We start from the raw sequence: 22686 nt of genomic DNA, 5'->3' as shown, positions 1-22686 counted from the left end.
TTCCAGCCCTATAGGCAGGGTGTATTATAATACAGGTGAGAGCATATCTGCATGAGTAGCAATACCTATGCTATGTCTTTGTCGATTCTCAGATATAGTAGGTGGACAGAGAAGCCATTTTAATACATGTGCTGGACATGATGGCTACTCTGAATGTAGGGATGTTTGGTGGCAAACATCTTGTGTTGGTGAGCCCACACTAATGTCAGTGTTGGATTCACCAATACCTGCTCCCAGAGGGCACCTTAGAGGTTTCCCCTGAAAACCTACCCAGCTAGTGGTGTGCTGACTGACTGGTCAGAACCAGCACAGCCACCCCAGACCGAGTGCTGCCCCCCTGAGGTAAGAGCCAATGCTCTTGGAGGCCCAGAAGAAAGGCCTACTCTGGGCAGAGGTGCTAACACCTCGTCCAGAGCAGGATGGAGAACGTCAAAGGCCTAGCCACCTTTGAAATGCAACCCAGGTCTCTCCAAATGGCGGAGATGACACCAACTCCCTGTCCTGACCCTAATTTTGGCAGCAACACAGACAAGAAAATTAGGCATATTAGGGGGTGTGCCCACTTCATGCCAGTCCCACCCGAAGGTGGACACTATTTTTTGAATTCCTCCATCTTTTTTGGACAGGAATTAGCCTACTAGGGTTAGTGGTCATAGAAAAGGTGTCGTCACCCTAAAGGTGGTCAGCCCCTGTAACGCCCCTAATACGAGTATTCAGTGGCACCCTTGAACCTAGAACTCAGCATGAACAAAGAAGAGTTGCACCTCTGCAGAAGAGAAAAAGAAGAAGCAGCTGACCCATTACCAGCCCTACCTGCCTGCCTGTTGAACTCACTGGACTCTGCCCAAGAAGACTACTCATCCTCCAGCTCAGCCTCCAAGATACCCGGAGGATTGCCTGCCTTCTAAAAAGCCTCAAGACTCCCGTGATCAGTGGACCTGCTCAGCAACAAAGTAACAAGAAAGGACACTACAGCCACAAGAACAGCAAAACCTGACACCTGAAGTGACCTTTGCACTCGATGTCCACAAAGTGAGGCAAAGTAAACCAAGAGTGCCACGGAGGTTCTGCAGCTGGCCAGAGTCCTAGTCCGGTCAGGTTTCACCCCTCATGAGCTCCCCCAAGTTGCCTGCAGCCTCTACATGGATGCCCCATCTCTTGCAGCTTTGTGGTGAGAGGAAACCGACAACTCCAGCAGCCACTGCACCCGTCGCAGCTGACCCCATCTGAGGAGGGTCACTGGTGCCAAAGATGTCCCCTGGCTCCTAAGAGCTCGAATCCACCCTAGGTTCTATCCTGCTAGATTCCCCAACGAAGCCTGCAACCTCAACAGACAGGACCCTCTGATCGTGAGTGCTCCCCGATGAGAAAATACTACGCCTAAAGATACTCCTGCATAAAGGTGCACCTTCGTCCCACAGCACCCCAAGTCTACTACCTACCTGCTTGTTTTCCCTGACTGGCCTCCTAGCCAGAGCCTGCAGTCTGTTTGTCATGAGCTCCAACTCTCATTGAGAACCATAGGGCACTCAATGCCTTACTGCACCTCTGCACCCAGCCACCCCAGTGCCGCCCGTTGTGACCTATTGGAGTGGTTCTGATTAGGGACCAGTACTTACCTTTGCTCCCTGAGCTTGACCTCTTAAGTCGCTGTTTGCTGAACATTTGATTTTCCTCCACAGGATAACATTGAGAGAACTCTGAAAATTGAAGTGTTGAATTCTGAAACTGCAAAGGATTTATGCTTTAAAGTCTACTTACCTGATTACAAAGATCTTGGGTTTTAAACATACATAAACAAGATTTGTTATTTTTCTAAATTGGTCTCAGATTTATTCTTTGAGTATGTGTCTCATTTATTGCCTCTGTGAGTACAACAAATGATTAGCACTACCCTCTGATAAGCCTAACTGCTCGCCCACACTACCTCAAAAATAGAGCATTAGTCCTATCTACTTTTGCGTCTGCCAAACCAATTGGGAATCCACTGCACTCTCTGCTTAGCGTCCTTCATTTTAGTGCACTATATAGAGTTAGCTTCCTATAGTGACCAAATTTGTTACATTGTTAATTGATTTAAGTGTTGACTTCAACTCCCCTTACCCCTCCAGACTCCTAAAATGGTATGTCAGAAAAAGAGAAGCAAGAATATTGGCCCAGAGCATCATCGCCCTAGTGTGCAAGGTTTACCAAAGCATTATGAAGGCCTTTGAGTAGAACAATCAAATCATGACTTTTGAAAACACAATTTTCAAAAGTGAGTTCTCAAGATATTAGGACAAATATTTTGAGTTCTCCATTCACATTTCTGAAATCCAGCCAACCTTTGTGTATATAAATGATAACTTGCTGTAAAACATTATGTGCATCAGAAACCTCAAGCCATTGACTCTGTGCTTACACAGTGCATTTCTGGACTGCATCAATCGGTGGAACCACTCACAATGTCACATTCAATGTCATCTTTAGATTCAAAATCATTATTCTCCTCTACTATTTGCATTCTGGATAGGAAAACTGCCCTGAAATTATTGCCACTTTGAACATATTTCACTGTCATGTTATATTCTTGTAATTTAGAAAGTAATCTTACTAGTTGAGCAGAATAGTTGCCTGTACCATTACCAGCTAATAAGTAGACCTGAGATTTATGATCAGTGTAAATATTTAAGTTCTGATCCCAATCGTAAGTTTTACATTTCTGCATTGCCCAAACACAAGCAGGTGCATTGTTTTCAATTGTGCTGTAATAATTTTCTGGTTGTCTCAAAGTACATGATGCAAATACCACAGTTCGCTCGACACCTCTTTTGGCGCGCCGGTCCTTGGTAAGTAAACTTACAAGGGGACGCGTATAGGTCGATTAACCTTTTGATTCGTATAGAGTGTTCTTATCATAGTTTCGATACAGAATCAGAAATCGATACACAATAGTCAATACCCATTAGTCAATTCAGCAATCAAAGGAGTCAATAACTTCCACACACCATGACTTTTCAGCCATGAATAACCACACCTTTAGGTATAAGTTTAGTAAGTTTATTCTCTATTTGTTAACAATACTAACTCATGAATTTTAATCATCAACTTTATTTCAAACAATTTCTAACACTCATTAATCAGGAAATCGCAGAAGACGTGACCTAATCAAAACTTGAATCAAAAGACATTCTAAGGCATCATTATATAACATTAACAGAACCCACTTGAATAAGTCCAAAACATCCATCAAATTCAGCAAGATAGTTTGTCAACCATTTGTACATGTGATTTGTCAGTCGTCATGTAAGTAACCTTAACTAACTCTAATTAGCATCAGCTTGTGGAGCTTCATGCAAAACAATTTAGAAAACAAATTTGGAAAACAGCTACCTAAAGGAAGTACTAGGTCAGCGCAATTGGTACCTAGAAAGAAAAGGCATAAAAATGGAATTCAGTCATTGTCATATCTACATATCCACGGTATGGGTCAGCAAGCAGAACCAGCCTTCGTCCTCAGGTCATCAGTCGATCAGCAACACATCAGGCTCTCAGTCAGAGAGTATGAGCCCAATGACAGAATCTCTTTTCTCAATATCGCAGAATATCTCACTAATATCATCTGAAGTCTTTTCCCTCTTTCACATGGTTATATCAAGGTTCCCCAAACCTTCCCCCAATTTCCAACTGGTCAATTAATCGTACGTTATTACTCTACCCAATACTTCCCTTTTACCAAAACTATGAAGTCTAATATTTTGCAGTTCACGTGTCATTGATTGGTCAGCTTTACGATGTTCTCATCATCCGGCATGTCAGGTATCGAAATTGTAGCATCTTCGTCTCCAGTCAGTGTCTTCATTGTTCGGGTCCTGGGAAAGTACATCTCATGCACATTACACACTATTAGATACATTGCTAGAGACATCATCTCCTGTCCGTCAGTTCTCACAGAAAACTTCTACTAAGCATTTTATTAAAACAATGAGCATTTCACAGTTAGTTCACTCTGTCAGCATTTTTCGTTAAACGCTAAGAAATACAGCTTCTGCATGAGGCCTGGCAAAGACACTTGCTAAGTTAAGGCCTACAATTATAAAGCAAGAAAATAACTCATAACTCTTAATATGACATACTACTACATTAATCCAATACATTTTCAATATTTCATAGAGATTAATCATTAGTTAGTACATTTCGTGAGCAATGGTGGCCAATCTACGAGGTCTCAATTTCAAACGTGCACATTATTTTCTACGTTATTCATTTTTCTACATAAGTCATTATCCAAAATACATAAACATTGATTAAAAATGTCGAATTAAAACATCTGTGTTAGCATCTTTAACCCATTGGTGAAAAAGAGCACCCAAACCTCTATGACTGACAACTCTGTTGATAACACTTTAAGAGCCAGACAGATATGCTTTAAGTGTAGGTGCTTCCATCAACATTTTCTTAACTGTTTCAACAGCATTGCTAACTAAGCTGGACAATTCAAACTTTTCACAATTTTTTGATAAGTCACGTAATGGTTGAACTAATAAGGTATAGCCTGGAACAAACTGTGCATAATATTCTGTAAGACCCAAGAAAGCCTTAGACCATCTTCAGCAGGAGCAAGTAGCACCATTCGAATACCTACCAGATTTTCAGGATTACATTTTATACCATCAGCTGAAATAGAATGACCAAGATAATCAACTTGTTGTATTAACAGTGTGCACTTTTCAGATATGATAGTCATACCATATGTATCAAGTATATGTATAACTTGTTCAAGCACAACAAAATGTTCCTCTGCACTTTCAGTAAAAATACAGGATATCATCCTGCAGTGTTTCAACATTACTGAAATTACTAGATAAATGGTCCGTCCGCTTTTAGAAAACACTGGCAGTTGATGGCAATCGATAAGGTAAACATAGATATTTATATGCCCCAGATGGTGTTATGAATGTTGTAAGATCTTGTGATTCTTTAGTTACCTGTATCTGGTGGTAAGATGAATGCTAGACCTATGTTAGATAATAGCTCCTGGATTTTTGGCTATGGGTGGCAATCTATTCAAATATTCAGATTTAATGTGCGCAAGTTTATGCCTAAGGGTACATTTCCACATCATTTCGTGGCCAAACAAAACGACAGGAGAAACCCACTCAGGAAAGTCAGCAGAAACTGATACCCTCTGAACAGAGATTATCCAATAACGTTTTAAAATCATTGCGCACACTTAAGGGTACTGATCCCTGTTTATGCACAGAGGTTTGAGCTTCAGTTTCTAATTTAATTCTATGCTCTAACCCTTAACAGTTCCCACTTTGTTGCTAAAGACTTGAGAAAAATCTTCTAACAATGTTTTGAAGAGGATTATCTTTCAGTTCAACATTTAAGATAGGCAAATCTCCAAGTGCAATAGGAGTGGCAGAACATGGTTTAAGCACTAAAACAACAAGTATTGAATCTTTTGACCCAGCAAATCATGTCCTTTCTCCATAATGTAGGCTTTAGTTTGTGCTTTCCTGCCTAAACATTTAATCTGACCCAAAAATAATCCAATCATATCCATATCATGGTCACCAAATGCTTTGGGGTTAACCTCAGTATCCATAAAAACTCTGGGCAATTTCTAAAATATGTTTTAACGTATAGAATAATAATTAGTTCTCCAGAGTCGTCCGCCACACAATGTATGCACCATCAGAAGCAGCTTCACATAAAGGATCTTTTATACTACTTGAAATATTAAGTATGGACACTTCTTGAGTAAGTATACACTCTCTATACATTTTTTTAAAAATCTTGTGAGACAGTAATCATTTTCATTTTTCTATTGCTGGATTTACAAACCACCAGGAATTGCTCCCCCTTTCTTGCATAGATTGAACCTTTAGTTAACTGCAGGACAAGATGCAAAATTATCTCAATAATGGTGTTTTCTCTATCAATTGGGATTCACTAACCACACAAATATCATTCTCATCACTACTGTTGTTCACTGTAGAAGAATAATCCTATGAACTTAAAGCTTTTTGAGAAATTTGAGACCTCTCAATACTTTAAGAGATGTGCCAATAACCTCCAAGAGAACCGGACTTTTGCAAGTTAGTCATCGTTCCCGAGTTTTCTTCGAATTGCAGTTGAATACTAACTGGTCCCAAATGTATGTGTCAACCATACTCTCAAATTCATGTTTCTGAAAAAAACACACAATACTGCAATATATTATTCAACTGCCTCATTAGGCTCTTGCTTTCATTTGTAAAATGTGTGGCATTCCAATAATGCTCTTGGTTAATCATCAAATTGTTTATTCATCCTCTCTTTTGCTTTTTTGTATTCATCTTAGGTGCCAACAGTCCATGAGGAGTGCATTCTCTGTCTGGTATTAAAAACCCTTTGACTGGTGCAAGCGCGCCTGGTCCTTAGTAAGTAAACTTACAGGGGGACGCATATAGGTCGATGAACCTTTTGAATTGCATGGAGTATCCTAGTCATGCAATGATTCCTGAACCAATAATTAACATCAATAAATCAATATCAACCACTCAAGAAGCCAAAAGAAAAAACATATTAATCAGAAATAACCATCACTCATGCAAAAGATTAATCATTTTTATTCCCTATTGATTACAATTCTAATTCACGTTAGTTTTGCCTTTATTAATCAATCAACAAGAAAACATTATTCTACAAAAGAATCATAAGCAACAATGCAAATTATAAGTCAGTGATTATCAACATTAATGGAGTAATTCAGCAATTAAAAATTCATCAGTCAATTGTCACCGTCAACATCTCCCCTGTCAGCCTACCTAACCAAGATTAGAATCAGCATGTGGGTCTTCATGCGAAAACAATTTAGATAAAACATTAATTTGGAAAAATCTATCTAAAGAGAGAAAATCTATTCAGAAACAGCGCAGTTGGCACCTAGGCAAAAAGGCACAATTTGTCAGTCACATTTTCATAGCTACCTATCCAAGATGGATGAGCAACGAGATAGTCTTCGTTCCCAGGTCATCGGTGGTCAGCTACGGATCGGGCTCACAGAGTATAAACCCAATTATCAGCACTTTGGACTGCGTCTCCTGACGACATCGACTTTCTCCTCTCCGTTCTGATTTTCATCCCCTTGCATGACTTTTTATTAAGGTCTCTCAGTCCGTCCCACTAATTGCTAATTGGTCAAACTTATCGGAAGCTATGAGTCTAACCTATAGTTTTTATTTACCAAATCTAAATTTCTGCTTAGGCTCCATAAATTTGATTGGTCCTTCTGGTGATGTGAACATCACGCGGCTCTTCAGGTAACAAAATTGTTGCATCTATAGTCTTTAGTCAGTGCCTCTATTGTTCAAGTCCTGGGAAAGTACATTTAGCATACACTACACATAATTGTATCAAATTGACTTCATCGTCTCCTGTCCGCTGGTACATTGCAGAATGTTCTAGAAGAGCCATCTGAACTCTGCACAGTTCAAGGTCCTTTACTCCGGTTTCCAGTCCTCACAAGCCTTGTCGAGTCTTCACGTTATAAGCAGGTAAGGCCCAGTGAAACCAGGCCTTTAATCCGGATAAGTTAAGAAATGCGAATTAACACAAAACATAGGTTATACATCCAGTTATGATATATTAATACATTTTACATAAATTTTTCTCATTATTTAGCATTTCGTTAATACACATGGTGACCATTCCCCGTGGGCACATTTTTGCTTACACACGTTATTTCCCAATTTTAATTTCTCTATGCATTTTTCTCATTTATAAACACACATTAATCATTAGAAATGTCTTGAATTAGTATATCTGCACCATCACTGGCACGGCCCAGATGAGTGAATAAAAGAGCTGCTTTGTATTGAAGATATATTTCACAGCCCCAGTTGCAATTAAATCATTTTCAAAAATGTGCTGCCCTTGTTTCCATCTAAAAGTCGGTTTACCAGGCAAATGTAAAAATGCTGCTGGTTGCTTAACCTGATGTACTGTTGCCATAATGGTATCAAGTGAGGATCACAAAACTTGCAGTACTGTTAGTCAAATAAGATATTAATTCCAGTGAAGAAATGATAATGCTGAATGAAAAGCCCACATGATTTGCACCAAAACAAAAACAATAAAATTCCCTCAGTGAAACACCACCACTGAAAGAATGTCCTAGAGAGAATGAGATCTACTTCTGCGCATAATGATCTTGCTGCTAATGTACAAAATCCAATGACGCACTGATGCCTCAATTGTGAACCCCTCTGTACTGCATTAAAATGGGCCCAGACCAATCCAAAAAGGCCACCCTGGCGTCATATGCAATCATGTGTGCACTGCAGTAACACAGAAGACGCAAGGAAGAAAGCAAAGGATGGCGGGCAGGCAGGGATCCAGCATTCAAATCCGTCATGGCATGAGGCAATGTTCTAATTAAGTACTGGGCTCAAGTTGCCAACTGTCAGAATTACTCCTCCGAAAGTAAAGTGTCTTACCAAGACTGTAGCATGATAGAAACATTTAAAGCTGCCAGAATCTTGGGTTCTTCACAGTGTCCCCACTGTAATCTGACCACGGCAAACCTGGTTGTACAGAAGCTCCGATGCTGGACTTCCCAAAGTCAAAGTCGTGTCCCCTATATTGTCAGTGGGCTCCCGCAGTGGCTTCACAACTTGACACCAATATTCTGAAGTAAGATTAAATTATGACCAAGAACCCTGGAAACAGGTTCAACAGGTAAGATTATTTGGTAACTTATGCATAGCAGTGTGCCCACCAACATGAGATGGGGGATCATGTTCAGAGTGACCACAACTGACAAACAGTGAATGTTGGACCACTCTAGAACCAAACGCACGACTCCTGGTCTGAACCATAATAACAAAGGAAAGACAGGTAAGAGAAAAGGTGAACAATAGAACAGAATATATGTCATACCACAGTGCCACTACACTGTCATGATAAAGTGTCACTCAAGCTCTCACACAAAAGACATTGAAATGTCACACATAAGCACAATAGAAATATGAACAGGCATTTTAAAAGCCAACAGGTCTCTCTTATGCAAAAGCTATTGGCTTTATCAATGTGTTATAGTCATGTTGTACACCAGTTTAGTTCTGTTCAGCATGGCTAAAAGTTAAGGGTGCAGAGAGAATGGCATGGAGTAGAGTGGCTTAGTATAGAGTGGAAAAGAGTATTGCAGAGTGGAGTGGCATAGACAGTTGTGGAGTGGCATCGAGTGAGGGGGATTGTTGTAGAGTGGAATGTCGTGGAGTAGAGTGGGTGTCATGCAAAGGAGTTTCGTAGAATGGAGTGTCATGGCGAGTAGTGGAGTAGAGTGTTGTAGTGTGTCAAAATGGAGGATTGTAGAGTGGAGTGTCAGAGTGGAAAGGCACAGAGTGGAGGGGAGTAAAGTTTAGTAGAGTAGAAGGGCATATAATGTAGTTTGATAAAGTGGAGTAAAGTGGTGTGGAGTCTAGTAGAGTGGAGTGGCATAGAGTGAAGTATTGTAGAGTGGAGTGTTGTAAAGAGGAATAGAGTGACCTAGAGTGAATGGCACAGTGTCATTGATTAGAGTGATGCAGAGTGGAGTGGAATGTTGTAAAAGGGAACAGATTGTTGCAGAGTGGAAGGGCATAGTTTGGAGGGGCGTAGAGAGGAGTAAAGTGGTGTGCAATCTAGTAGAGTGGTAAGTGGCATACAGTGTTGTAGAGTGACATAGACTGGAATGTTGTAGAGTGGCATGGAGTATCATAAAGGGGAGTGTCGTAGAGAGGAGTAGAGTGGCCTAGAGAAAAGTGGTGTAGAGTGATATGGAGTGGAGGGTGCAGAGTAGAGTGGGGTGGAGTAGTGTGGCATACAGTGGAGTAGAAATGCATGGAATGGAGTAGAGTGGAGTACAGTAGAGAGGCGTACAGTGGAGTGGCGTAGAATCACGGTGTGGCATGTGCACTGCCATTAAAGACCACATTTACAATTGGAATGACCATTACATTTACAGAGACATACAGTTTTACAGGCAAAACTATGCAGTGCACAAATGGTAATGTGTAGAAATGGCATCACCTAGTGTGTTGATTTGTTTTGATTGTATTAAAATATTTGTTTCTAGTACAAGTCAAAGTTACAAAAAAAAGTGGTTAATTTGTGCTTTCCTAATTTTGATATATTTGCACAGTTAATTTGGAGACATTTAAATTTAGTTGTGTTTGAAAAAAGCTTTTCCTTCCACACCCCGAGATTGTCATAAATCCTCTCACTTTGAGGTCAGAGAAAAAAAGTAAACACCAACTTCATCGGAAAACAGGGCCTGGCATTTGATCTGTTTTTTTTTTAATGCACAGCAAATGTGACAACATAATTTAAAGGCCTGTTTACATAAAACAAGCATTCCTGGGAGAATACAGGAAACATGCCATGCTCCAGGTGAGGGGCAAAGACATGCTGGATGGCCTAAAACAAATAAAGCCAGCAAATAGAAAACAAACAAATGTGTCACAAAGCTAATGGTGAGCAAAGGGAGGTAGGCATTCTTGGGTGAGCTGCCAGAATATCCCCAAGAAGTTTGAGGAAAGCAGACAGCTGCGATAGGCTCCTGCCTAAAAATGGCACACATAACCAAACAGAAAACTTGGCAGCTGGGAGGCATTTGTCAAGCACGCTAGTGAGGGATATGGTTAACACGCGCGGCATGCATAGTCACAAAATGTCGCACCTACGCTGCTACAAGGAATTACTGTAAACAGCCTCGTGTGTTAACTATCGCAGCACACTCCAACACAATAGCGCGCAAAAGGGGCCGCAATGATTCAATGAAATACAAGGTTAGGCTGTCACGTCAGGGAGCACTGCTGCAAGAGACGGCAGAAGGTTGCTTCTCTAACGGGAACAGTCGTACATCCGCATCCCTGCTTCTTATTACGCTGCGAAGTGTAGTCCACTTGTAATGTCACGTGAACAAAAGGATGACAGACCCGCAGTCTGTTTCCGGTCACGTTGGCGTCGGAATCCTGGGAGTGTTGGTAGTCTCTGGGATCGCACCTTAAGCTTCTCCGATGCGCGTGCGCGGTGTTCCGGTCGTCGGCGGCTGTCTCTCGCTCTGCTCCGCCCCGGGAAGTGCTTAGACGGGCTGCCGCCATCTTCGGAAAGGATTGCAGGGGCCGCGGGCAGGTAAGCAACTTATCACCGTTACCGTGGTGAGCCTCGGCTAGCTGCTGTACCCCAGGGTCTGTTACATCAGGTGTGGACGGTCATTGCCCGCAGTGGGCTGTCACTGTTTGTAAGAGTAATGGGAACTTTTTATGTTAGGGGGTACACTGGTGGGGGCGTGTCCAGTGTGCTGACCTCTGGCCCTAATCCAGTGAAGTGTTGTCACTGGCACCCTGAATTACTCTTCACACCTACTTCCTGCAATGCCTGCAATGCCTGGCCCAGGGCCAGTGGGTTCCCCTCATAGTCATCAGTGTCCCCTGTGAGAGAGGTTATCGCTTTATCTGTTATTACTGCAGTCCGGTGTCAAAGGCGAATTGAGCTTCTGTGCCTCGGCTGACAAACGCCTTGAGTTCCAGTGGTCGCCTTGTCAGCGCTCCCGCTTTTGTCCACGACTTCTCTCCTACAATTTTACTATTGTAAATAATTTCTCATTTCGTGATAGGGTCTGAGCTATTCGAGTGACCTTCTTATCACTGAAAAGCTTTATTACGTGTATCGCTTTCAGGCAAAACAATGACCAGTCTTCGAAACCGCATTCAGAGAGCTTGAAGAAAGGCTGTTTTGTGTCTTTTGTAGGGTGCATCTGATTTTTTTACCAGAGAGATATTTAGGAGGCTTTATTAGTCAGTAGATAACTTACGTTGTGTTTTGAAACAGTCGTTTGAAACTAATTCGTTTATGAGAGGCAAAAATACACGCCCTTGACAAATTTATTTTCTCCTGGCGTCTGTTTGTGTACAAAAATCACAATGCACCTGCGCATACATCATGTCCACAATAAAGCTTTGGGACCCCCCAAAAACGAAACATGAGAAACTAGAAACTCCTATTCGTTTTCTCTAAACTCATATAAATATTAACATGTTAATTCCGAGAGCCCCGAATCCGTTTTATAGCCACTGTAAACAGACTTCTCACTCTCTTCTCCTTAAAGTGGAAGTATGAAATCTCTCGTCGTCTTTACTTTCAGTTAATTGTCTCTGTGGAAGGCAACCCCCAACTCATTTAAGGGACTGGGGGATCTACTTTTGGAATGGACTAGTTTTACTTTTGTTGGTTAATCATCTTCGTTTCGAGTTCAGCCAGTCTCATTTGGTAACGCAGTACAAAAAAGGGCCGGGCCCTTAAAAGGGTGGACGCCTTCTCTCTGCATAGCAGTTAAAGGCAGATCACGGGATGTCCCAGTCTGTACGATATACTTAGGGTTGCCACTTCAAATAGGGCGCTTCCTTTCAGGCCTGTCCGATCAAATTGCAGTGTGCTGGACATGTTTCTCTTTTATATATTATGCCAATGTTTACGACTTTACTCTTCCATTTAAGTGCCAATGGAAGTAAACAGACAGTATCAGCTGGCTCTCGACTGCCACATTTAGACATGGCGCGGATTTTTGACAGAGTGGCTATGTTTGTAAGAACAAAAAATATCATGTTCTTGAAGACCTTATTTTATTGAATGTATGGTGCAGTGGAAGAATGTAGCAAATGTTCAGTAGAGGATACATGTTATTTTACAGCTTTGGTTTTCAGTCAATACAAATCGCAAGTGTTATGTAATTAATGAAACGTTAAAACCCCGAGCTTTCTAAACACTGTTTGGGGTGATAATAAGAAAGACACCCTGCAAAGTAAAAATGCGACTTTTTATGTAAATATGAGGATTTGTGTTCCTCGGTCACAGTATCTTGCCGACCTCACCCTTTATTGCGTGTTATCTGTTTCGGTAACTATTAGAAGGCGCTAGACTGCAAATCTCAGATTTGGCAAGGGAGCGTAGCTATTGATTAGTTCTTGTTGAAATGGGTTCTTAGCATACACACTTTTGCACACCGAGATCTTGGCTGTAAACATTATCTTGGCACTTCCTCATAGCGACAGAAAGGTGTAAGATTCTGAGAATTTTTGCAAGTGCCCTGCTTTCGGAATATTTATATAAACTAGTTTTGTTGCGTTTGGTTGGTCTCTGAGTTTTGGATGTTCATCAATTTATCAAAGTGCATTGTTACTGATACATACTGTGTCCACAGTATCTACCTTTATCCAAGACAACCTTGTCAGAATCAACTGTTCATGTTTCAGCTATCTCGAGTAAAGAAACCACTCTGTCAAAGGGTAAAGGATGGTTGGTTCTCCTTCATTACCATCACGACTGCCACATGATAGTCGCAGTGGGAGTAAAATGCTCTGTGAGGGCTATAGAGTCCAGAGTTCAAATGTGGTGTACATAAATAGGGTGTCTCCATTGAAGTTTTGAGAAAAGCAACCTAAAACCCTGTGGGCCTGGTAAATGTCTGCGGTGTATTGCCTACTGTGAAAAAGAAGGGGCGGGCAGGGCCGTCTCAGAGAGCTCTTGACAGGGAACATGCTTGAAGGAACTAAATAACAGACCACCATATCTTTTACAATTTATAACCACATACATATGCAAAGTGAAGTTGTTACTTAGACTTATACCATTAAATACTCTTAGTGTTCGAACTGTGTAGGAAAGTAGAATCTTTCTAGCCTTGTTACCCCCACTTTTGGCCTGTTTGTGAGTATATGTCAGGGTGTTTTTACTGTATCACTGGGATTCTGCTAGCCAGTACCCCAGTGCTCATAAATTTGTGTCCTATATGTGTTCCCTGTGTGGTGCATAACTGTCTCACTGAGGCTCTGCTAACCAGAACCTCAGTGTATATGCTCTCTCTGCTTTTAAAATTGTCACTGCAGGCTAGTGACTAATTTTACCAATTCTGATTGGCACACTGGAATACCCTTATAATTCCCTTGTATATGGTACCTAGGTACCCAAGGTATTGGGGTTCCAGGCGATCCCTATGGGCTGCAGCTTTTCTTTTGCCACCCATAAGGAGCTCAGACAATTCTTACACAGGACAGCCACTGCAGCCTGAGTGAAATAACGTCCACGTTATTTCACAGCCATTTTACACTGCACTTAAGTAACTTAAAAGTCACCTATTTATCTAACCCTCACTTGGTGAAGGTTAGGTGCAAAGTTACTTAGTGTGTGGGCACCCTGGCACTAGCCAAGGTGCCCCCACATTGTTCAGGGCAAATTCCCCAAACTTTGTGAGTGCGGGACACCATTACACGGGTGCACTACATATAGGTCAATACATATATCTAGCATCACAATGGTAACTCCGAACATGGCCATGTAACATGTCTAGGATCATGGAATTGTCCCCCCAATACAGGGGGGACACTTCCATGCATCCCTGGGTCTCCAGCATAGAGCCCGGGTACTGCCAAACTACCTTTCCGGGGTCTCAACTGCAGCTACTGCTGCTGCCAACCCCTCAGACTGGTTTCTGCCCCCCTGGGGCCTGGGCAGCCTGGTCACAGGAAGGCAGAACAAAGGATTTCCTCTGAGAGAGGGGGTTACACCCTCTCCCTTTGGAAATAGGTGTGAAGGGCCTGGGATGAGTAGCCTCTCCTGGCCTCTGGAAATGCTTTGAGGGGCACAGATGGTGCCCTCCTTGCATAAGCCAGTCTACACCGGTTCAGGGATCTCCCCCAGCCCTGCTCTGGCGCAAAGCTGGACACAGGAAAGGGGAGCGACCACTCGCCTGACCAGCACCTCCCAGGGGAGGTGCCCAGAGCTCCTCAAGTGTGTCCCAGACCTCTGCCATCTTGGATGCAGAGGTGTGAGGGCACAATGGACAGCTCTGAGTGGCCAGTGCCAGCAGGTGACGTCAGAGACCCCTCCGGATAGGTGCTTAACTCTCTCTGTAGCCAATCCTCCTCTGTGGGCTATTTAGGGTCTCTCCTGTGGGCATCTCACCAGATAATGAATGCAAGAGCTCACCAGAATTCCTCTGCACTTCCCTCTTCGACTTCTGCAAGGATCAACTGTTGAGTGCTCCATTACGCCTGCATAACCGCAACGAAGTAGCAAGAAGACTACCAGCAACATTGTAGCGTCTCATACTGCCGGCTTTCTCGACTGTTTCCTGGTGGTGCATGCTCTTAGGGCTGTCTGCCTTCACCCTGCACTGGAAGCCAAGAAGAAATCTCCCATGGGTCGACAGAATCTTCCCCCTGCCAACACAGGCACCAAACTTCTGCATCACCGGTCCTCTGGGTCCCCTCTCATCCTGACGAGCATGGTCCCTGGAACACAGGAGCTGGGTCCAAGTGTCTCCCACAGTCCAGTGGCCCTTCTGTCCAAATTTGGTGGAGGTAAGTCCTTGCCTCCGCAAGACAGACAGTAATCCTGTGTACTGCGTGAACTGCAGCTGCTCGGGCTTCTGTGCACTTTTGCAAGACTTCCTTCATGCATAGCCTAGCCCAGGTCGCCAGCACTCCATCCTTCATTGCCCAAATCGCTGAGTTGGACTCCGATGTCGTGGGACCCTCCTTTGTGATTCTGAGTCGACTGCTGTCCTCAGATCTTCTAAGTGCCTGTTCAGGTTCTTCTGCGGGTGCTGCCTGCTTCTGCATGGGCTATCTGAGTTGCTGAGCACCCCCTCTGTCTCCTCCTCCAAGGGGCGACCTCCTGGCCTGACCTGGGCCCTAGCAGCACCCAAAATTTCAACCGCGACTCTTGCAGCTAGCAAGGCTTGGTTGTGGTCTTTCTGCGTGGAAACAACTCTGCATCCTCCAGCACGTCGTGGGACATCTTCTGACAGAAGGAGACGTTCCTGGCACCTTCCGTTGTTGCAGAATCTTCGCTTCTTCCACCTGGAGGCAGCCCTTTTGCACCTTCATCCGGGGTTTAGTGGGCTCCTGCCCCCCCCGGACACTTGCGTGACTCTTGGACTTGGTCCCCTTCCCTGACAGGTCCTCAGGTCCAGGAATCCTTCAGTGCTTTGCAGTCAGTTGCTGTCCTTTCAGAATCCCCTATCTCGACTTTACTGTCTTTCTGGGGTAGTAGGGTAACTTTACTCCTACTTTTCAGGGTCTTGGGGTGGGGTATCTTGGACACCCTTAGTGTACACTAGGCCTGGGGTCCATTCGTCGTTCGCATTCCACTTTTGGAGTGTATGGTTTGTGTTGCCCCTCGGTCTATTTCTTCCAGTTGAATTCTATTGTGATTCTACATTGTTTGCACTACTTTTCTAACTGTTACTTAGCTGATTTTGACTTGTGTCTATGTATTTTGTGTATAGTACTTACCTCCTAAGGGAGTATATCCTCTGATATACTTTTGGCATATTATCACTACAATAAAGTACCTTTTTATTTTTAGTAACTCTGATTATTGTGTGTTCTTATGATATTGTGCTATATGATATAAGTGGTATAGTAGGAGCTTTGCATGCCTCCTAGTTCAGCCTAAGCTGCTCTGCTATAGCTACCTCTATCAGCATAAGCTTCTAGGACACCTCTACCCTACTAATAAGGGATAATAGACCTGGCACTAGGTGTAAGTACCACACGGTACCCACTATAAGCCAGGCCAGCCTCCTGCAAACATTAACAACAAACATTTAGTATTCGACCTACAAGGAAGGATGTTAACATAATCCAAACAAACATGTTAACATAGTCCGTTAAGCAATGTGGAGTATGTTGAGAAATTATAAAACAGTCTCAGTAATCCCATTGATTGTGTGCACTTGCAACAGTGCAAAATGGTGAGACCTGTTTGCCTACATGATGTGGAGGTGTGATAGTCAGGTACTCTGACTGTTCCTAAAGATTAATGGATCCTGATGATGATCAATATAATAAAGATGGTAGTTCCTGCTCTGGAATAGATCACTAAGTGGAATGGATGTTATCAGATGGAAACAAATCAGGCAAATTATCTCTGCTGATGGAAAGCCTGCATTAGTAAAAGTACTGTATGAGTAATAAACCCGATCCACTGAGTATTGGTGAGGCAGTGGCTGGGGTCAGGATGAGTGGTGTGTCTTCTGGCTTTGGCAGTAGTTGGACATTATATCCATATCAATGTCAGAAGTTCATATTAACATCTCAACATTGAACTAGCGGTGATAGTCCCTGTTCGCAGGCAAGTTTAACAAAACAAAGAAAAAAAAAACGGTTGATCTAAACAGTTCTGTGTGTACTTTCAACCCTTTTCTGTATTGCCTAGGTTACTTGTTGCCATGGTCAAACCCGCTGGTAATGTTGGAGTTTCCCCAGCCTAAAGGTTCTCCATACCTGTCAGAAGTGGAAAAAGGGTAAAAGAGCATGCAGTTTGATTCGCAGCAGCAGTTGCATGCTGGATGGTTCTGAGACCAAGGGGCAGTAAGTGGACTGCCTCGTAGAACTCTGTGTGCAGTGACAAGCATGATCTTGTAGGCAGGGACGGGCCTCTCCCTTCTTAGACAAAATTCTGGTCATCCTGATGTAGACCGTGATGGATGTGTGAAAATTTATCAGCGAGTCCCTTCTGTCACCCCGTGGGTCCTCACAGAAGTCCTTAGATCTGCCCTTGAAGGCGCATATATGCTCCCGCCTCTTCTGTGGGTTGAGGATAGGCATACCCAATCCTTGAGAGGGAAGGAAAGCTCCATTCACTGAATGCCATGGTCCTCTCAGGATGCACTCACCCACTTGATCGACTGGTCACAGTGATGTCTTCCATGCAATCTGACTTGAGAATGGTGGCCTAATGACTGTCTTCCTTGTTACTGCGATAGTTCTCCTGTTACAGGTGAAGAACTACTGAAGTCCCATACCTGGTCAAGCTAGTCGTACATTGGTGATGAAAGTCAGAGCCTGTCGTAGGGCTCATGGGTCCCTGGGCAGAATACAAACATGCAGGCCCCTCATGATGTAAAATCACTGGAAGTGAACTCACAGGAAGTGATACCAATTGAACATTAATTTACTGGCATTGTTGAAGCAGCTTTGCAAGAAACTACTTACCTAGTGTAGATATCACTAAAATGGCTAAAAATATAAACAATAATCCTATTAAAATAAGTACATATATTTTAAAACTGCATGATGTGGTTAAAAAAGGTAGGCCTAGGTCTCTCCAAAACTGTTACAATTACTACGATATCCAGTAATAGTTTCCGGATTAGTGCATGATTAAAATTTTAAGTCAGATTGTCCCAGAGCGATACAGCGGGACGTGGTGTGACTTCCCAGTCCTTGATTTAAGCTAGTGGCGTTGAAGAAAAGGCACTTGGGGCCATATGTACTAACGTTAGGCATACCGATTTCCTAATTGCAATTCTCTAAAAATCGCCATCAGGAAATTGGTATACCTAATGTATGAAACTCTTTTGAGTTTCATTATCCATTTTTTAGTGGGTTGCAAATAGACCTACCTCATACATACTAATGCGGTAGGTTGCAATTTGTGACCCGTTAGGAATCACAGCCATCACAGGAATGGTGACCTGCTGAGGTCAGCAGGCGACGATGTATGTGATCGCTTTGTAATAAAGCATTTTTAAAAATTTTTGTTTTTAGATAAATGGAGCCCGTTTTCCTTAAAGGAAAACAGGATGCGTTTAAAAAAAGAAAAAAATCAACTTTGCAGTTTCATTTTTTTTTTAAGAGGAAGCAGTGGTTTGTGGGACCGCTGCCTGTTCTTAAAAATATTTTTTTCCATTCTCAAAGGGGAATGGGTCCCAGGGGACCCCTTCCCATTTACAAATGGGTTACCACCTCCTTCAAGGAATCAGTAAAATATAAATGATTTGCGACTGTAATTCAGTTGCAAAACATTTGTACACCCCATTAAGTTTTGGTATTTGTAAGGGACGCCCTAAGCATGCCTCTACCAAATACTGAATAGCAATCATATATTGTGATTTGGTAACGTGTGACCAAATGACAATTTGTGTTCTGTACATACCTAAAAGGATGTTTGCAGTCGGAAACAGCCCAATTGTCGGTTTCCGACCACAAAAATGCTTCGTACATGTGGCCCTTGGTTTTCAGCAGACATGGAAGATCAACACAATATATACATGTTGGATCAGGTCGGTGACCTGCATGAGCTGCAGCAAACATCTAAAGGATAAGAAGAAGTGGCAACACAAACGTTATACACAGGTGGGATGGGATGGCCAATATACAGGCAGGCAGAAGCAACAAAGGCTGGAACCCTCCAGCACACTTAGTACCCAAACACAGCAATTACTCTCAAACTTCATTTTTAAGAGATGCAAGGAGCAGAACTACCTTAAAGATATACATAAAGGATGACTAACAAGGGAAAGGGGTTTGTGAACAGGGAAAACAAAAAAGACTGCTAACTGTACTGAGAGCTAACCACTAAAAATATACATTAAAGGAACAAAACAAAAGCATTTGCAATGCAATATGTTTCACATATTTCAAACAAGTTCAAAGTAATCTTTTGACATCAGCTCCCACGAGTAAAAAACAAAAAAAACATGAGTTGGAAATGAGAAAATATGACTTAATAAGATAAAATTAGCTTTAAAAATAAAACTTTGCAATTTTGTTTACCCGGCTGGGCATGTTTTTGCCAGTTCCAAGCCTTCTGTTTATGGGGCGAAGGAAGTCGGAACAAAATAGTACCTTAATCAAGTCACCAGCAGCGGACGGGCAATAATTAAGTTGAAATCAATTGGAGTTTGATCCCTGCGCCACACAGAGGAACGTAAATGATGCCAGATACACCTTGATGAATTTCAAGGCTGTTAAGAAGAGTGCCATGCAAACTAACAAATGGTGAGCGACAGGCGGGCTCCAAGCCCTTTACTGAACACAACAGTGCCTCTCATGCGAGACGCATGCACAAGCGCCTGCACTCAAAGGCTATACTAATATAGACCCTGTGCTGTTTACAGTTATATGGAAAAGAAATGTAGCAACACATAATAGGTAGGTTGGGGAGGTTGTGAGTGACTTGCAAAATAAAGATAAGTAATATTAGAGACGTATAGTTTAAACAAATGTAAGTCACATGTCCCTAAGAACTGAGAAGACACTTGCCAAATTGCAAAAGGAGCAGAACATGTCACACAACTCTTATTTAGAGTAGTAAGTAATAACCATTCTGTGCCTGCCCTCAGTTAAATCCACTGGATCTTAGTTTAAAGAGATAATTGAAAGCAAGACCATTTCCATCACCCAGAGGCCACTCCAGTCCATCCCCAGTTATCTTACCAAATAATTTTGGTCTTGCAACCTCCAATGCAAGACCTGCCTCCCTGAACCTACTGGCTACTACTTGCACAGGCTCAGTGTTTGGCAGATTACTACATGTAGTGATCTGCCAGAGTACATCAATGGACATGTGCATTCATGTACTCTATGGAATGACCCCTTGATTCTCAGCTGCCCTCCTCACCTAGAGCCCCCATCTCTTTTACATTACCATGTTCTCCTCACCTCCCACAGGAGGCCAATTCTAACTGTGCCCCTGAAAAACAGGCATTTCTTCAGGCCGTGTTATTACTTTATAAGGTTTGAGATTATAGGTTGTGGGAAGAAGCCCACTTCATACTGTGTGCCAGGACAGCCCATTGTCATTCTGCACATGACAATGAGCTGGCTGGCTTTGCGCGCACAGTCAAAGCACAGTCCGACTGCGTGCACTCCGACCTTAAGGTTACAGCAACCTTTTGGGTTGTGCACTAGCGGCAAAGCCAGCAAAAGCAATGAGCTCAGATTGTCCATGCTACTAGAATTTTTTTTTTTTAGTCAAGTGGCCTGGCCATAGGCCTGTCAGTGAGCTGTAGGTTTTCCATATTTCCTACTTGAATCCCGCCCTTTCCTCGCGCTTTGCAGGGCTCAAGTCTTGCGGGTTAGACCAGTGTCCATTATTACTTTGCAGGATACTTTGCACACAAAGGATATTGTAGGATGTTTGTTGGGTATTGGCAAACTATTAGTCACAGAGCACATTTTCAGTGTTTTATTCCATAACTACCATCCCTACATTAGTCCCTTTTAAAATACATAGCCAGACTGTCTGAATGAGGCGTTAATCTGGTGTGATTAATATGACATATTGTGTTTGAGTTCCAATACCTTTATCACTTTCTGGAGTAAGCTTTGACTGCTCACCTTTGTCACCTTTTGGTGAACCAAGTTTCTAAAAGAAATAATTCTTGTGCGAAATGAAATAATCCGTTCTGAAACAACAATCATAAAGAATGATATTCTTCACAGATGGTGAGAATTAATTACCTACAGTCTCTGACCCAAAGGAAAGATCTCACAGTATCATTTGGCTTTTTAACATTCACAGAAGAATATTGTGGGACATTCAAGAAAACGTTAGCAAAGAAATGTCGGAAGATGCAGAGGTGTTTTCAGCCTGCTGAAGATTTGTTCCCAGCAGAAAAACAAGCACACCTTTTTTTTATTTTTTACATTGGTAGGAATTTACGATGAGGCAAGCAAGATATTACACAGAAGTTCACTGGCAGGAGCTATGATCGCTAGATCTCTAGTCAGCACATCGGCAGAAAAGGGTCCCACTGGGAGTGAGATTTTATATAAAGTTTAAGAGGAGTATTATAGAACTTACAGAACAGACTGAAATTCAGTAGACACATTGAGGGTGGTTCAAGCTCACAACCTTAGTGAAGGATATTACATGCTTCCCAAAACTAAGGCAACATTTATTTTAAAAAAATGTTAACATGGAAAATAAAGACGTAGGGAACTGCAAACTTCGGTAGCAGGCTCAGTGGAGTTAGAACACACTGGTTCAATACCATTTTTACCTCTTCTCCAGGCTCTTGCTATTTTTGCTGATCTCATTCTGCCAACTTACGTCCATCTCCGTCTTTTCTCAAGGATCTTACCTTGGCTTTCTGATTCTGGCACTCCATCCATCTTTCCCCTCAACGCTCTACTCCTTTCCTCTCATCTCCCCACCGGCCTCTAAACGTCTCTTGCCTCAACTTCTTTCACTAGTTCTGTCCCTTTTACATCAACCTCTCCCTTTACCCCAGCCTTTTCTTGCTGGTTCATCTTACTTCACTTACATCCACATCTTCCTTCCATACGCTGCTCTTTACCACCACTCTACCCATCCTCCTACCTTGCTTCATCTGTTCTCCTCCTTGATGTCCATCTCTCCCCTTCAGCCCTCTCACTCTCCGAATGTGTGTTCCATTTTTTTGCATGGATTCTTCCCCTCCTCACATTACTCTATTTCTGCATGCTATTGTAGGTGGGCAAGTTGTTGAAACTTGGAGCCTGAGGCCTGGCTCGGCTCATCTCATCTCAAATTCCTTTTGGAACCTTGAGCCCAAAATGAACCGAGCTTTCACAAAATTGATGTGGCCTAGTGGCTAGAGCTGCCCACCGTGCATTGAATCTCAGCCTGGGCTCAGCATCCTGTGTATCCAAGCAAATCTCGAAGCTGGGAAAAAATGAACATAGTTGGTCTATTGTAAGGCCTCTAATGTCCATGCCCGCGGTTCATGTTACGTAAAATGTCCAAAAATACAGTGTGGACCGAGTTGTCACCCAGGTTGTAGTCTCATCATCCTACATTTCAAGACCAAGCATTAAGCGTTAATATCTTAAAGAGGCACCCATGTAGTGGCTGAATTGCACAGTCAGAAACTGGAAAATCTGGGATCAATCTGGTTTCCCTACT

At 42.6% G+C, this 22686-nt stretch overlaps 1 protein-coding gene across 3 annotated transcripts in view; it reads left to right on the top strand.

Moving 5' to 3' along the window:
• Positions 1-11005: 11005 nt before the first annotated feature.
• ITCH (itchy E3 ubiquitin protein ligase) overlaps positions 11006-22686 on the top strand; it is a 779961-nt gene continuing 768280 nt past the window's right edge. For 2 of the 3 annotated variants that reach the window (XM_069243814.1, XM_069243815.1), the window contains exon 1: positions 11043-11142. The gene's annotated coding sequence lies outside the window, so the exon portion shown is untranslated. Of the gene's footprint in view, positions 11143-22686 lie in introns of all 3 variants that reach the window. The other variant, XM_069243816.1, reaches the window with a different exon arrangement.

Source organism: Pleurodeles waltl, chromosome 7, assembly GCF_031143425.1.
Source record: "Pleurodeles waltl isolate 20211129_DDA chromosome 7, aPleWal1.hap1.20221129, whole genome shotgun sequence".
NCBI lineage: Eukaryota > Metazoa > Chordata > Amphibia > Caudata > Salamandridae > Pleurodeles > Pleurodeles waltl.
The sequence above is the reverse complement of the archived record's forward strand: the minus strand, read 5'-3'. Positions and strand labels throughout refer to the sequence as shown.